The sequence below is a fragment of the Erythrolamprus reginae genome, chromosome Z (assembly GCF_031021105.1).
Source record: "Erythrolamprus reginae isolate rEryReg1 chromosome Z, rEryReg1.hap1, whole genome shotgun sequence".
NCBI lineage: Eukaryota > Metazoa > Chordata > Lepidosauria > Squamata > Dipsadidae > Erythrolamprus > Erythrolamprus reginae.
Genome location: NC_091963.1, coordinates 46,969,191 through 46,985,741, shown reverse-complemented (window position 1 = coordinate 46,985,741; position 16,551 = coordinate 46,969,191). Strand labels below are relative to the sequence as shown.

The 16,551-nt window shown below is 37.9% G+C and overlaps 1 long non-coding RNA gene across 2 annotated transcripts in view; it reads right to left on the bottom strand.

The window, feature by feature from the left end:
• LOC139154568 (uncharacterized) overlaps positions 1-16,551 on the bottom strand; it is a 34,197-nt gene that overhangs the window by 14,968 nt on the left and 2,678 nt on the right. Inside the window, exon 3 of one of the 2 annotated variants that reach the window (XR_011556929.1) lies at positions 14,451-14,553. The exons of the other annotated variant lie outside the window; for it this stretch is intronic. This is a non-coding gene — a long non-coding RNA (uncharacterized lncRNA). Of the gene's footprint in view, positions 1-14,450; positions 14,554-16,551 lie in introns of those variants that run through there. 2 annotated transcript variants of the gene reach the window in all.

Below are 16,551 nucleotides of genomic sequence, written 5' to 3'. Positions count from 1 at the left end.
ATCATCTGTACGCTGATGATACCCAACTCTACATCTCCACCCCATGTCCAGTCAACAAAGCAGTGGAAGTGATGTGCCGGTGTCTGGAGGCTTTTGGGGCCTGGATGGGTGTCAACAGACTCAAACTCAACCCAGATAAGACGGAGTGGCTGTGGGTTTTGCCTCTCAAGGACAATTCCATCTGTCCTTCCATTACCCTGGGGGAGGGAACTATTGACCCCCTCGGAGAGGGTCCACAACTTGGGCGTCCTCCTCAATCCACAGCTCACATTAGAGAACCATATTTCAGCTGTGGCAAGGGGGGGCGTTTGCCCAGGTTCGCCTGGTGCACCAGTTGCGGCCCTATCTGGACCGGGACTCACTGCTCACAGTCACTCATGCCCTCATCACCTCGAGGTTCGACTACTGTAATGCTCTCTACATGGGGCTACCTTTGAAAAGTGTTCAGAAACTTCAGATCGTGCAGAATGCAGCTGCAAGAGCAGTCATGGGCCTACCTAGGTATGCCCATGTTTCACCAACACTCCGCAGTCTGCATTGGTTGCCGATCAACTTCCGGTCACAATTCAAAGTGTTGGTTATGACCTTTAAAGCCCTTCATGGCACTGGACCAGAATATCTCCGAGACCGCCTGCTGCCGCACGAATCCCAGCGACCGATTAGGTCCCACAGAGTGGGCCTTCTCTGGGTCCCATCAACTAAACAATGTCGGTTGGCGGGCCCCAGGGGAAGAGTCTTCTCTGTGGTGGCCCCGGCCCTCTGGAACCAACCCCCCCCCAGAGATTAGAACTGCCCCTACTCTCCTTGCCTTTCGTAAGCTCCTTAAGAGCCACCTGTGTCGTCAGGCATGGGGGAACTGAGATATCTCCCCCGGGCATATACAATTTATGAATGGTATGTGTGTATGTATGTGTGTTTAGAAAATGGGGTTTTAAAAATGTTTTTAGTAGAAATTTAGATTTGTTGTAAATTGTTTTTTCACTTTGTTGTGAGCCGCCCCGAGTCTGCGGAGAGGGGCGGCATACAAATCTAAATAAACATAAACATAAACAAGAATTGGTGCTAAGCACTAGACTTCGAGAACCCAGAGAAACAAAAAAATAAATACTATAAATAGAAATGTACTCAAATGTTAATTTTTTTTCCGTAAATGTAAATGGATTGAATCAACCAAGAAAAAGAAAACAGATATTTTCCAAACTTAAAAAGCAAAGAGTGCAAATTATTATCTTACAAGAAGTCCATATTAAAAACTCAGAACACAACTTTATTATACAATTCAAAATTAGGTAACCTGTTTACTAGTTTAGCCGGGGGGGAAAGAAGAGGCATAGCAGTTTATATTGATGAAATGATTGAGGTTAAACAACTTTACAGTGACAAAGAAGGTAGAATTTTAATTTTGCAAGTAAACTTAGAAACAGGACCTCTCGTCATTGTATCGATCTATGCGCCAAAAGAAAACCAAAAAATATTTTAAAGGCTTAGAAATTAAAAAAGAATCATATAAACTACCGGCCTTTGCAGATGACATCGTCTTTATATTAGAGGATCCATTAATTTCTATTTGAAATCTAATAGTCTCAATAGAAGACTATGGGACAGTAGCCAATCTGAAAATCAAAAATAAGACACAAATATTAACTAAAAATATGACAGACCTTCAGATAAAGCAATTAGAAACAAAATCAATCATGAAGATAACTAAGAAAGTAAAATACTTAGGTATTTGAATATCAGCAAAATCCATGTCATTAAAAGAAGATAATTATACCAAACTTTTAAAGCAAATTAAAAATGACTTAGCAATTTGGAATAATCTGCAATTATCATTGCTAGGTAGCATCTCCACAATTAAGATGAATATCCTACCCAAAGAATTATTTTTATTTAAAGTAATTCTGATAAACCCAGGAAAAGATTTCTTTAAAGAACTAACAAGGATAACAAAAAAATTTATATGGCATGACAAAAAACCCAGAATAAAGCAGTGCACGTTAGAAGACATAAAGGAAAGAGGAGGCCTTGCCCTCCCACATTGGAAGTTGTATTACCAAGCCACAACTTTAACTTGGATTAAAGAGTGGCTTACCTTACAAAATAGAAGACTATTAAATTTAGAAGGACATGACTTAATGTTAGGATGGCATGCTTTTATATGGTATGAAAAGTATAAAACACATTCCTACTTTAAGAGACATACAATTAGAAAGGTACTTATAGAAGTCTGGAATGACATTAAAAAAAAGATCATTTTTTAGTTTTGCCAGAATGGATATCGCCGATTGAAGCTATAAGTTCCCCAAACTTAATACAAGAAGGTAAAATATGGAAATATAGGGACCTAGTAGGTAATCAGTGGAATTTAAGAACAAACCAGGAACTGTCAGAAGCATGTATAGTTATAGATTGGTGGCAATATGCAGAGATTAAGTCTAGGTTCCACAAAGACAAAACAACACATATACTTAGAAAAGATAATAATATTTTAGGTAAACTATTAACAATGGACCAAGGAAAACTGATCAGGAAAACATATAAATTCTTAATTAACTGTAAAAATATAGAATGGATATTAAAAGACAATATGATTAGCTGGTGCATAAACTTAAACAAAGAGATAGATTTAAATACTTCGGAAAGGGTATGGACATATAACTGGAAAATAAAAAAAAGTCAACTTCCTTTAAAGAAAACTAAATTAAGATGTTTTATAGATGGCACTTGCCACCAAATAGAATTTCAAAAATGTTTCAAACTAGATCATCTAACTGTTGGAAGTGCAAAACAGAAATAGGCACTTATTACCACACTTGGTGGACATGCTCAAAAGCAAAAGACTACTGGAATTTAATAGAAAAATGGTTAAGAGAAATAACACAGCAAGAAATTAAGAAAACACCAGAATTTTTTTTATTAGGTTTATCAAATAACAAATATAAAAAAGACATATATTACTTAATAGTTCATACATTAGTAGCAGCTAGGATAGTTTTTGCTCAAAAATGGAAAGAAACAGAGATTCCAAAAGAAGCAGAAATACTTAAGAAAATCTTAGAATGCGCAGAGCTCGACATGATGATGAGACGGTTAAATAATCAAGAAGACTCAGAATTTTATGATATCTGGCAGAAGGCATATCTTTGGTGTGATAAAAAGAAAGAGATAAGCTTGCTGTTATATCACTTTGAAAATTTGAACCTAATAGTAAAAACGTATTAGATTGTGATTATCTATAATATAAATGTAATTTCTTTTTCTCTTGTCTTCTTTATTTTAGTTTGATTTAATTTACAAATTAAGAATTACTATATATATTCTTATAAACTTTTAGATGTGTTTTTATGTAGTGTCTTGTAATAGATACTTTTATGTAGTGTCTTGTAATAGATACTTTTATATATTTCATAGACGGTGTCAAACAACAAGATCTTTCTTCTTTTTGTATAATGAAGATTTCTATTTTGAGCGGAGCGACTGTAGCTCCACTAAATGTTATACGTTGTGTTTGTCATGTTTGTTTGAGAAAAATAATAATAAATATTTTTTTAAAAACAATTTAATTCTATCATGATTTGTTCTCTAATATAAAAAATGCTAATACATGTTCTTAACCAAGTGCATGCATTTTAACATATGATGAGTATATTATTCATTTAGTATCTTTCATCTTATCCTGACCTCCCTATTTACCTTGATATGCTAACGATGAAATTGCCTAGCAAAATGAGAATGACAACTAAAATAAAATTGTCTTTATACAGTACTACAGTACTTTATACAGTACTTGTTTTTGCTATTATTATCTCATTTTCAAAATAATATGAGTACGATACATTTATGGAATCATTGATTACTGGTATTTTCCTGAATAAGCAAATGTCAAAATATTTGTCCTTTTCCTTGAATGATATCTGCTTTCAAAATAACCACTACATTTTTACAATTGACGTACTAGACTGAAGCAATTGATTGGGATAATGCCACATGCAAATTTCATAAACTGGGAAATTCAAAATCATACAAGTGAGTTCATAAACCTGCGAAACCAAAGAAGTTACATTTTACATAGTTGAGGGTACAGTAGAAGTTGTGGTCTTAAATGCAAATCTGTCATATGATGCAGAGTGAAATATTGTCAGAATCCATAATTACTGACTTACATATTTTCTGTGAGAACTGTTTTTGATATACTCTAGAGTGAAGAGTACAAAATTAATGCACTGATAGCCTTAATTATATAAAAAATGTACTCACGTATTTATCAATCAGATTTAGGTACATTTCACCCTTGGTATCTTTTATAAGGGAAAGCATCCCCTAACAGAAATATGTCATAATACTGAGAATTGTTCTGCCCCAGAGTCCATCTGGAAGGATTTATAGTTCTTATCAGTCATCTGGCCCTTAGCACTATGAAGGTCAGGTCACTAGCTGTCTGAGAGTTGTGGAGGCCACTTGGAGGTTTATCTGTACTCTCAGGGTCACTGAATCAGCACGCAAATGGGTGTGGAACCTTCTTGGAACTGCTAAAACAGTTCTTTCAGCAGTCTTCCTTTCAGAAGTTCCAATAAGGTTCCATGCCCATTTACACTCTGATTCAAGGGTATTATACAGATAAACTTCTAAGTGGTTTCAACTTTCTCCGAGCTAAGAATCAGATGACTGCTAAGGAATATAAATCTTTCTATTCCCCAGAATGGAACTGAAGAACTTCTTGGATGAGAAGGGAAATATTTTCAAAGAGGGAAAAAACCTGAGAAAATCCTGTTGCCTTTTGAAAACCACCTTTGGATTAACCATGATAAAGAATTCTCATTAAATTCTTGAGAATTAAAGTACAGATAGTCCTCGATTTATGACCACAACTGTGCCAAAAAAAGTCTGTTGTTAAAGAAGATAGTAAAGTGAGTTGTTGTTGTTGGGGGTTTTTGCCAGTTATTAAGTGAATCACTGCAATTGTTAAGCTATAAGTTGCTAAAAATGCAGTTTTAAGTGAGTCCTATTGCCTTTGTTTGTCAGGTCACAAAAGGTGATCACATGACCTGGGGATACTACAACTGCCAGCTGCCAAGTGTCCAAATTTTTATCACAGGACCATGGGAATGCTGCATGGAAAATGGTCATAAGCAGGGGTTATTTATTCAGTGGGCTGTGACAGGTTCTGGAGAACCGGTAGAAGAATTTTTTAGTTGTTCAGAGAAACAGCAAATACCACCTCTGGCTGGCCCTAGAGTGGGGAGGGAATGGAGATTTTACAGTATCCTTCTCCTACCATGCCCACCAAGCCACAGCACAGAACTGGTAATAAAAAAAGTTGAATAAGTCTTTCTTTTCGGTGACACTAACTTCAGTCACTAAATAAAGTTTAGAAATGCCTATAGGAGCAAAACAGGAAATTTACAAAACATTCATGACCTTTACCATTTTCACACACAAATTTTTCACCATCTGGTGGAAAACACCTGACGTACGTGAAACCTGAAGGGCACAAATTAAAGCTACTTTAAGACACTCCAAATCATGTGTTAATATAAGGGATTACTGTCTGAAGGTTGCCTGCGTCACACATATTTTAGTAAATTAAAAATGTCCTTGCAACATTTATATACAAATACATATATTATTATGAAATCACTTTAAAATGGGTACAGTAGACATAATAGCTCCACTGGTCTTTTGGGATGTGTTAGTTAACCCAGAATTTATACACTGAAGTATTGCCAAAGGTTTTTAATTTCAGAAGCAAATTTGGTCCTGGACATTTTGCAGCCTGTGGGAGAGAAGATGACCACCCCCATCATGATAAAACAGAAACTGTTATCATACTGTACTAAGAGTCAATAATAATGAATTGGATTCACAAAATAGTTGAGTGTATTTTACAAAATCTTGATTCATGATTACTATGTGAAAAATAAATGCTTCTCGGGTCTAAAGAACGTTTTTCATTTCCTTTGAACAATCAAATTGAATTTGCCTTATTTCCTGAATCTTTCTTGATCACCAATATTCACATAAGGATTCACACTTGGTACATTTGGATGGCTTCTGATTGGGTTATGAATTCTATGATTTCATATTGTTGTTCTTGTTGAACAGCTGAACCGATTTAATTTGGAAAGAATTGCTCTGAACAGTTTTCAAGTTGAACCCTGGAGATCAAAGTTTTGAAATTTTTATTTTCACATGATCTGTTCACATGCCCTAATAAAATCCCATTTGGATTTCTGTATACAGTGATCCCCCGTTTATTGCGTCCCCAACCATTGCGAACAGGGTACTTCGCTATTTTTCAACCCGGAAGTCAAAAATACCATCTACGCATGCGTGCCGGGCACGCATGCGTAGATGGCAGCGGCTTCCCTGGGTCTTCCCCCTCTTGCTGGCGTCAGCGAGGAGTTTCCCCACCGCCCACGCAAACTCCTCGCTGCCGCCCGCCCTTCGCCCGCCCACGCCGTTCATTCTCGCCGGTTTTGAGCTGAATCCGGAAGCGAATTCGCTTCCGGATTCAGCTCAAAACCGGCGATAGCAAGCGGCAAGGAACGGCTTGTCTCGGCGCTTTCGAGCTGTCAGCTCGAAAGCGCCGAGAGAAGCCGTTCCTTGCCGCTTGGTATCGCCGGTTTTGAGCTGAATCCGGAAGCGAATTCGCTTCCGGATTCAGCTCAAAACCGCCGATAGCAAGCGGCAAGGAACGGCTTGTCTCGGCGCTTTCGAGCTGACAGCTCGAAAGCGCCGAGAGAAGCCGTTCCTTGCCGCTTGGTATCGCCGGTTTTGAGCTGAATCCGGAAGCGAATTCGCTTCCGGATTCAGCTCAAAACCGCCGATAGCAAGCGGCAAGGAACGGCTTCTCTCGGCGCTTTCGAGCTGTCAGCTCGAAAGCGCCGAGAGAAGCCGTTCCTTGCCGCTTGGTATCGCCGGTTTTGAGCTGAATCCGGAAGCGAATTCGCTTCCGGATTCAGCTCAAAACCGCCGATAGCAAGCGGCAAGGAACGGCTTCTCTCGGCGCTTTCGAGCTGACAGCTCGAAAGCGCCGAGACAAGCCGTTCCTTGCCGCTTGCTATCGGCGGTTTTGAGCTGAATCCGGAAGCGAATTCGCTTCCGGATTCAGCTCAAAAGCGCCGAGAGCCAGCGCCCCCGGACCCCCAACCCGGGTTTGGGGGGCTGCTAGGAAGCCCTCCATGCCGGCGGCAAACAGCCGCCCCGCCCCCGATCTTCGGCTCCTCGCTAGCGCTGTGGGAGTAAAAACACCGTCTGCACATGCGCAGACGGTGTTTTTACTTCCGCATCGCTACTTCGCGAAAACCCGCTCGTTGCGGGGGCTCCTGGAACGGAACCCTCGCAACGAGCGGGGGATCACTGTACAGTAATACCTGTGCCTAAGAATGCCTCTACTTACGAACTTTTCTAGATAAGAACCAGGTGTTTAAATTTTTTTTGCCTCTTCTCAAGAACCATTTTCTACTTACAAACCCGAGCCTCCAAAACTGTAACCGGAAAAGGCAGGGGGAAGCCTCTGTGGGGCCTCTCTAGGAATCTCCTGGGAGGAAACGGGGCTAGAAAAGGTGGGGTGAAGCCTCTGTGGGGCCTCTCTAGGAATCTCCTGGGAGGAAACGGGGCCTCCACCCTCCCTGTGGTTTCCCCAATCACATGCATTATTTTCTTTTATATTGATTCCTATGGGAAAATTGCTTCTTCTTACAAAATTTTCTACTTAAGAACCTGGTCACAGAACGAATTAAGTTCATAAGTAGAGATACAACTATATTGGGCTATCTTGGAACCAGATCAGAAATGTCAGTTGGCACTGAAGAAAGTTATCTGACTTTTGAAGATTAAATATACTAAAGGTATTCTGTCAAGAGTTTAAAAAAAACCCAAAAAAACCCCACAGCCTTCATTTTCAATCTGTCTCCTTCAGAATCTAAGATACTGTAGATAAGGCATTGGTTTAAATTTGGGAGATTCATTTTTATGTTTACCTTCAGCCTTGGAAGTTTAGTAAATTGCACTGAGCCAATCATTCTTTCTTAGTCCAACTTCCTTCCACAGAATTGTTGATATAGGAAACAAATCGTAGCAGATTTTTATTTATTAAACACATCATCCAAACTTTAGCATTATCAGTATTACCACAATTCAGCTGAATCAAATTGCAATACTGCCCAAATCAACAAAGTGCCATAGTAGATACTGCATTATACAATATATACAGTACATAAAATACACAATATTTATGTTATGCCATCTACGCTACATATGGATCTGAATATGTACCATTTAAAATTATTTTAAATATTTATAATCTTGACTATTTAACTTAATATGTGTATTAATATCTAGAATAAAAATACTTAATATAATTAATAATCAAATATAATTCCAAATTTATAATTATAAAAAAAGAAGAGTTAAGTTAAAAAATATCAATTATTTAATTTTCCAAAATTAAGAAAGAATCTAATAAGATTTTGTATTATATATCTGAAAGAAAGTAAGGGAAAAATATATTTTAAAAAAGTTAAAGAAAATTAAAAGAGTATATCAATAGTGCTTAAAGTAACTTGTATAAGTAAAAAGATATTTCCTAAATATATGCAACTTAGTTTTCGCTATAAAAATGCAGAATTATAATGTTAGAACATTAAATCAGTTAATATATTTATTATTAATAAAAAGACAGGGAGTTTCCAAAGATATCAGTTAATTAAACAATATAGAAATAAAAATTAATAAAAGGATTCAATGAGTAACCATTAATTCAAGTTAATGTTTTACTTGACTTATCAAGTAAGTCTTTATATTTCCATATTTTACCTTCTTTTAACAAATTAGGGTGAGAGATCGCTTCTATCGGTGAGATTTATTCTGGCATTACTAAAAAGTGATTTTTTTATTGTCTCATTCCAGACATCTATCAATGCCTTCCTAATTATATTACTTTTAAAATATGAGTGAGTTTTGGACTTTTCATACCATATGAAGGCATGCCAGCCTAACAGTAAATCACGACCCTCTAGGTTTAGTAGTCTTCTATTTTCCAGGGTTAGCCAATCTTTTATCCAAGTTAGGGGAGGGCAGGGGTTTACAAGGAAGAGGGAGGAGAGAACAAATTAGCAGTTCATTTTTACTATGTATATTTTTATATATAAAAAAAATTCACCAGTAAAATTGTAAAAAAAGGAAAAAATAAAAATTTAAGTCCAATCTTCAATTTTATACTAATAATCCAAGCTTAAGTCAATGTACAAAGTCTCTATGATTTCTTGAGAACTAATTTTATTATAATTATTTGTTCCTTATTTGTTCATTTATAATCCAATTATAGTCAAATTATAATCCAAATTGAGTACCAAAAATGTCAGGCTAGTAAAAAGTAAGTAGGAGAGGTTTCTTCAGTTCAAACTGCAAGTGGCTTAAAATAAAGTTAAAGTAATTTATTCCCTATAGTTTAATAAATCCAAAAACAGAAAAGGAAAAAAGAGAGAAAAAATTTATACTAAATCCAGATAAATCCAAATAAATCCTTAGTAAGTCCAGTGTAGACCCAATTATACTGAAATATGTGTAGTCCTTTGTCTGCCCTTAATCCTTTAATCCTTTGTCTTCTTAGAATGTTAAGTCTCCATCTTGAATAGTAAATTTCCTGTTGTTACTGTTACTACTGTTGATACATGAATCCACACAAAAGGAAGGAAAGCAGTAATCTTAATATTCAATTTCCAAGTAAAGTTCTATTCAGTCTTTATTCCCTCAGTTCTACTAAATTTAATTGAACTTTCTATTGGCAAGGATCCAGAATAAAATTAGACACTGTCGACGAAGCTAGAGTTTTTTATGAACAATCTGGCCTGTTTAGGCAAGATCAACCTTACAAAGAGACTAGAGAAAGAGAAGAGGAACAGGGGGCAACCTCCATGGAGAGGGAGTAGGTGCAAGGTGCCAAGAAGAAACAACCATAAGTACAACAAGAATTGGTGTTAAGAACCAGACTTCGAGAACCCAAAGAAACAAAAAAATACTATAAATAGAAATGTACTCGGGTGTTAACAATTTTTCTGTAAACGTAAATGGATTAAATCATCCAAGAAAAAGAAAACAGATATTTTCTAAACTTAAAAAGCAAAGAGCACAAATTATAATCTTACAAGTCCACATTAAAAATTCAAATAGAACTTTACTATATTATTCAAAATTAGTAGTTTATATTGACGAAATGATTGAGGTTAAACAACTTTATAGTGACCAAGAGGGTAGAATTTTAATTCTGCAAGTAAACTGAGAAACAGGACCTTTCGTCATTACATAAGTACATAAGTGCACTGGTGTGCCTTTCGTCCCCTGTCCAATTGTCTTTCCTTTCTCTCACTTATCATATATATTTTCTTTCTTTCATATATCCTCTCCTCTAAATTCACTTTACCCTTATATATATTACTAGATGTCTATTTTTCTTCCTATGTATTTGTGTATTGGACAAATGAATACATAAATAAAATAAATAAATAAATACATCGATCTATGCACCAAATGAAAACCAAAAAATATTTTACAAAGAATTACATGAAAAAATAATGGAGTTATTTATTGAAAACATGATTATAATTGGAGATTTCAATGCAATAGCTAATAGTCAAATGGATTACCCAGGTAAAAAGAAAGATAAGAAAAAGAAAACAATCTTACCAACAACATTTTGGAAAAGGACTTCAGAGTTATTATTGCAAAACATTTGGCGTGATCGCCACCCAACAAATAAACAATATACTTTTTATTCAAATCCTCACAAAATTTGCACTAGAATAGATGTGGCATGGATTTCAACTCTGATTTCGGAATATGTTTCGAGTATTGAAATTAAAACAAATAACTGGGCAGACCACAATCCATTAACAATTACTTGGAAAGGAAACAAAAAACAGAACTATTGGCAAATGAATAGAAATATCCTATGAGATTCTCAATATAAAGATTGGATAGAAAAAGAATTGGAATTTTTTTTTAACTTAAACAAAAATACAGATACCTCACCACAAAATTTATGGGATACAACCAAAGCATATATACATGGCCTACCGCAAAGAAGAATAAAGAGAAAAAATACCAACTTCAACAATTAGAGACAGAATTAAAAACCTTAGAAATAGCATCACAAAGTAGTCAGGGAGACGAAATGAACAAAAAGAAACATAAAATAAACTTAATAGAACAAGAACAGCTAGCAGAAAAAATTAAACGGGCCAAACAGGAATATTTTCAACATGCTAATAACCCGGGATGCTGGTTAGCATTTAAACTAAGAAATCAAAGAGATTTCAATGCTCCTTTTACAATGGCTGAACTACAACAAGTACTCAAGAGTCAAAATAATAATAGGGCTACTGGCCCCGATACTATACCGGCAGAATTTTATAAGTTAAATAGTAATATACTTATAACAAATATGTTAGAGATCTTTAATAATATAATCCTAGATGGTAAAATCCCTAAAACATGGTCAGAAGCTTTAATATCTTTAATACATAAACCAGACACCGAGAAAGAAAAAATTCAAAACTACAGACCAATTTCATTATTAAATGTAGATTATAAAATTTTTGTCTCAATATACGCTTATAGATTAAAAAGCATTATGACTGGAATAATACATGAAGATCAAAATGGTTTTCTACCAGACAGGCAAATTAAAAACAATTTGAGGACAACTATAAACACATTAGAATATTATGAACAACACCCAGAAAAACAAATGGCATTTATATTCTTAGACGCAAAAAAAGCATTTGACAATGTTGACTGGTCTTTTATGAAACTACAACTAAATAAAATGAATTTTGGAACTAAATCCTTCCCCGCAGGGAGGCGGAACCAATGAAGATGTTCTGCCCCAGACGCCTGATGGACCCAGAGGGCTTTCAGACGGCGCTTGGGGTTATTCCAGAGGCACTCATCCACAGTTCGGCGGAGTCTCTTGCGGAGGCCTGGAATACAGCTGCTGTGGAGGCTCTTGACCGGATTGCGCCTTTGCGACCTCTCCGTGGCGCTAGACCCCGTAGAGCCCCATGGTTCAACGAGGAGCTCCGGGAGTTGAAACGCCAAAAGAGACGTCTAGAGAAGCGATGGAGGAAGAGTAGGTCTGAATCTGATCGAACACTTGTAAGAGCTTTTATTAAGACTTACAAAGTGGCGCTCAAGGCGGCAAGTTGCGCGTACCATGCCGCCTTGATTGCATCAGCGGAATCCCGCCCGGTCGCTCTGTTTAGGGTGACCCGCTCCCTTCTTAACCAGGGGGGAGTTGGGGAGCCCTTGCAGAGTAGTGCCGAGGAGTTTAACACGTTTTTCGCTGATAAAGTCACTCAGATCCGGGCCGACCTCGACTCCAATTGTAAAACAGAGTCGACTGACAACGAGTCAGTCAAGGTGACTGGGGCACGTACTTGTCCACCTGTCTGGGAAGAGTTTGATCTGGTGACACCTGATGAAGTGGACAAGGCCATTGGAGCTGTGAGTTCCGCCACCTGTCTACTGGATCCGTGTCCCTCCTGGTTGGTCTCGGCCAGCAGGGAGGTGACACGGAGCTGGGCCCAGGAGATTACCAATGCTTCCTTGGGGAGGGGAGTTTTTCCATCACTCTATAAAGAAGCGCTTGTGCGCCCCCTCCTCAAGAAGCCCTCCCTGGACCCAACCGTACTTAACAACTATCGTCCAGTCTCCAACCTTCCCTTTATGGGGAAGGTTGTCGAGAAGGTGGTGGCACTCCAGCGGTCCTTGGAAGAAGCTGATAATCTAGGTCCCCAGCAGTCGGGTTTCAGGCCTGGTTACAGCACGGAAACCGCTTTGGTCGCGTTGATGGATGATCTCTGGCGGGCCCGGGACAGGGGTTTATCCTCTGTCCTGGTGCTCCTCGATCTCTCAGCGGCTTTCGATACCATCGACCATGGTATCCTTCTGCACCGGTTGGAGGGACTGGGGGTGGGAGGCACTGTTCTTCAGTGGTTCTCTTCCTACCTCTCAGGCCGGTCGCAGTCGGTGTTAGTGGGGGGTCAGAGGTCGGCTCCGAGGTCTCTCCCTTGTGGGGTGCCTCAGGGGTCGTTCCTCTCCCCCTTGCTATTTAACATCTACATGAAACCGCTGGGTGAGATCATCCAAGGACATGGGGTGAGGTATCATCAATATGCCGATGATACCCAGCTTTACATCTCCACCCCATGCCCAGTCCACGAAGCGGTGGAAGTGATGTGCTGGTGCCTGGAGGCTGTTGGGACCTGGATGGGTGTCAACAGACTCAAGCTCAACCCGGATAAGACGGAGTGGCTGTGGGTTTTGCCTCCCAAGGACAATTCCATCTGTCCGTCCATTACCCTGGGGGGGAATTATTGACCCCCTCAGAGAGGGTCCGCAACTTGGGTGTCCTCCTCGATCCACAGCTCACATTAGAAAACCATCTCTCAGCTGTGGTGAGGGGGGCGTTTGCCCAGGTTCGCCTGGTGCACCATTTGCGGCCCTATCTGGACCGGGATTCATTGCTCACAGTCACTCACGCCCTCATCACCTCGAGATTCGACTACTGTAACGCTCTCTACATGGGGCTACCTTTGAAAAGTGTTCGGAAACTTCAGATCGTGCAGAATGCAGCTGCGAGAGCAATCATGGGCTTACCTAGATATGCCCATGTTTCACCATCACTCCGCAGTCTGCATTGGCTGCCGATCAATTTCCGGTCACAATTCAAAGTGTTGGTTATGACCTTTAAAGCCCTTCATGGCATCGGACCAGATTATCTCCGAGACCGCCTTCTGCCGCACGAATCCCAGCGACCGATTAGGTCCCACAGAGTGGGCCTTCTCCGGGTCCTGTCAACTAAACAATGTCGGTTGGCGGGCCCCAGGGGAAGAGCCTTCTCTGTGGCGGCCCCGGCCCTCTGGAACCAACTCCCCCCGGAGATTAGAACTGCCCCTACTCTCCCTGCCTTCCGTAAAGTTCTTAAAACCCAACTTTGTCGTCAGGCATGGGGGAACTGAAACACCTCCCCCGGCCACTTACAATTTATGTATGGTATGTTTGTGTGTGTGCTTGTTAATATAGGTGGGTTCTTTTTAAAACTATTTTAAATACTTAAAATTATTGAATCTATTTGGATTTGTACGATTGTTTATATTTTTGTTGTGAGCCGCCCCGAGTTCGCGGAGAGGGGCGGCATACAAATCTAAATAATAAATAAATAAAATAAATAAATAAATAAATAATATGATTGACGCTATATATTCTACACAAACAGCCAAAATTATTCTCAACAATGACCAAACAGAAAAGTTTGAAATACAAAGAGGAGTCAGACAAGGTTGTCCCATTTAACCATTGTTATTTATTTTAACATTAGAAATTCTATTGACAAAGGTAAGAACAGATAAAAACATTAAAGGTTTAGAAATTTAAAAAGAAACATACAAACTACAGGCCTTTGCAGATGATGTTGGTTTTATATTAGAGGATCCATTAATTTCAATATCCAAATTAATAGACTCAATAGAAGAATATGGAAGGGTAGCTGCTCTGAAAGTTAATAAAAATAAGACACAAATATTAACTAAAAATATGACAGACTTTCAGATAAAGCAATTAGAAACAAAATCAAATATGAATATAACCAAGAAAGTAAAACACTTAGGTATTTGGATATCAGCAAAATCCATATCACTAAAAGAAGATAATTATATGAAACTTTTATAGCAAATTAAAAAGGATTTAGTAACTTGGAATAACCTGCAACTATTACTACTAGGTAGAATCTCTACAATTAAGATGAACATCTTACCCAAAGTTTTGTTTTTATTTCAGGTAATCCCTATAAACCCAGAAAGAGACTTTTTTAAAGAATTAACGAGGAAAACAAAAAAAATTATATGGCAAGATAAAAAAACCAGAATAAAACTGTGCGCTTTAGGAGATGTAAAAGAAAAAGGAGGCCTCGCCCTCCCAAATTGGAAGCAGCAACTTTAACTTGGATTAAAGAGTGGCTTACTTTACAAAATAGAAGATTATTAAACTTAGAAGGACACAATTTAATGTTAGGGTGGCACGCTTTCATATGGTATAAAAAATACAAAACACATTCCTATTTTAAGAGACATACAATTAGAAAGGCACTTATAGAAGTCTGGAATGACATAAAAAAAGATCATTTCTTAGCCATGCCAGAATGGATATCTCTGATTGAAGCTATAAGTTCCCCAAACTTTAATACAAGAAGGTAAAATATGGAAATATAGAGACCTAGTAGAACCAGTGGAATTTAAAAACGAACCAGGAATTATTGGGGTAGGTATCATTATAGACTGGTGACAATATGCACAGATTAAGTCTAGGTTTTATAAATATATATATATATATATATATATATATATATATATATATATATATATATATGTAGATTGTTCTGAGTTCGGGTTTTGCCCTGTGTAATGTTTTGCATGTCTATGCGACGTTTCGGTAAAATCACATTTACCATCATCAGGCTGGAGTTCCAATCTCTGTGTTTTTGCAAAAACACAGAGATTGGAACTCCAGCCTGATGATGGTAAATGTGATTTTACCGAAACGTCGCATAGACATGCAAAACATTACACAGGGCAAAACCCGAACTCAGAACAATCTACATACATATACCCGTGAAAATTTACGAAAACATATATATATATATATATACTTAGAAAAGATAACAATATTTTAGGTAAACTATTAACAACAAACCAAGGAAAATTGATTGGGAAAACCTATAAATTTTTAATTAACTGTAAAGATATAGATTGGATATTAAAAGACAATATGATTAGTTCGTGCAGAAACTTAAACAGATAGACTTAAATACTTGGGAAAGGGTGTAGATATATAACTCGAAAATAACAAAGTCAACCTCTTTTAAAGAAAACCAAATTAAGATGTTTTATAGATTTGCCACCTAATAGAATTTCAAAAATGTTTCAAACTAAGTCACCTTATTATCACACTTGGTGGACATGCTCAAAAGCAAAATAATACTGGAACTTAATAGAAAAATGGTTAAGAGAAATAACACAGCAAGAAATTAAGAAAACACCAGAACTTTTCTTATTAGGTATATCAAATAACAAATATAAAAAACCAGCGACCGGTTAGATCCCACAGAGTTGGCCTTCTCTGGGTCCCATCGACTAAGCAATGTCGTTTGGTGGGACCCAGGGGAAGAGCCTTCTCTGTGGCGGCCCCGACCCTCTGGAACCAGCTCCCCCCAGATATCAGAGTTGCCCCCACCCTCCTTGCCTTTCGCAAGCTCCTTAAAACCCACCTCTGTCGTCAGGCATGGGGGAATTGAAATTTCACTTCCCCCTAGGCTTATAGAATTTATACATGGTATGCTTGTATGTATGAGTGGTTCTTTAAATTGGGGGTTTTTAGATTATTTTTAATATTAGATTTGTTTTCATTGTCTTTTCATTGTTGTTAGCCGCCCCGAGTCTTCGGAGAGGGGCGGCACACAAATCTAATAAATTTAAAAAAAAAATATATATATAT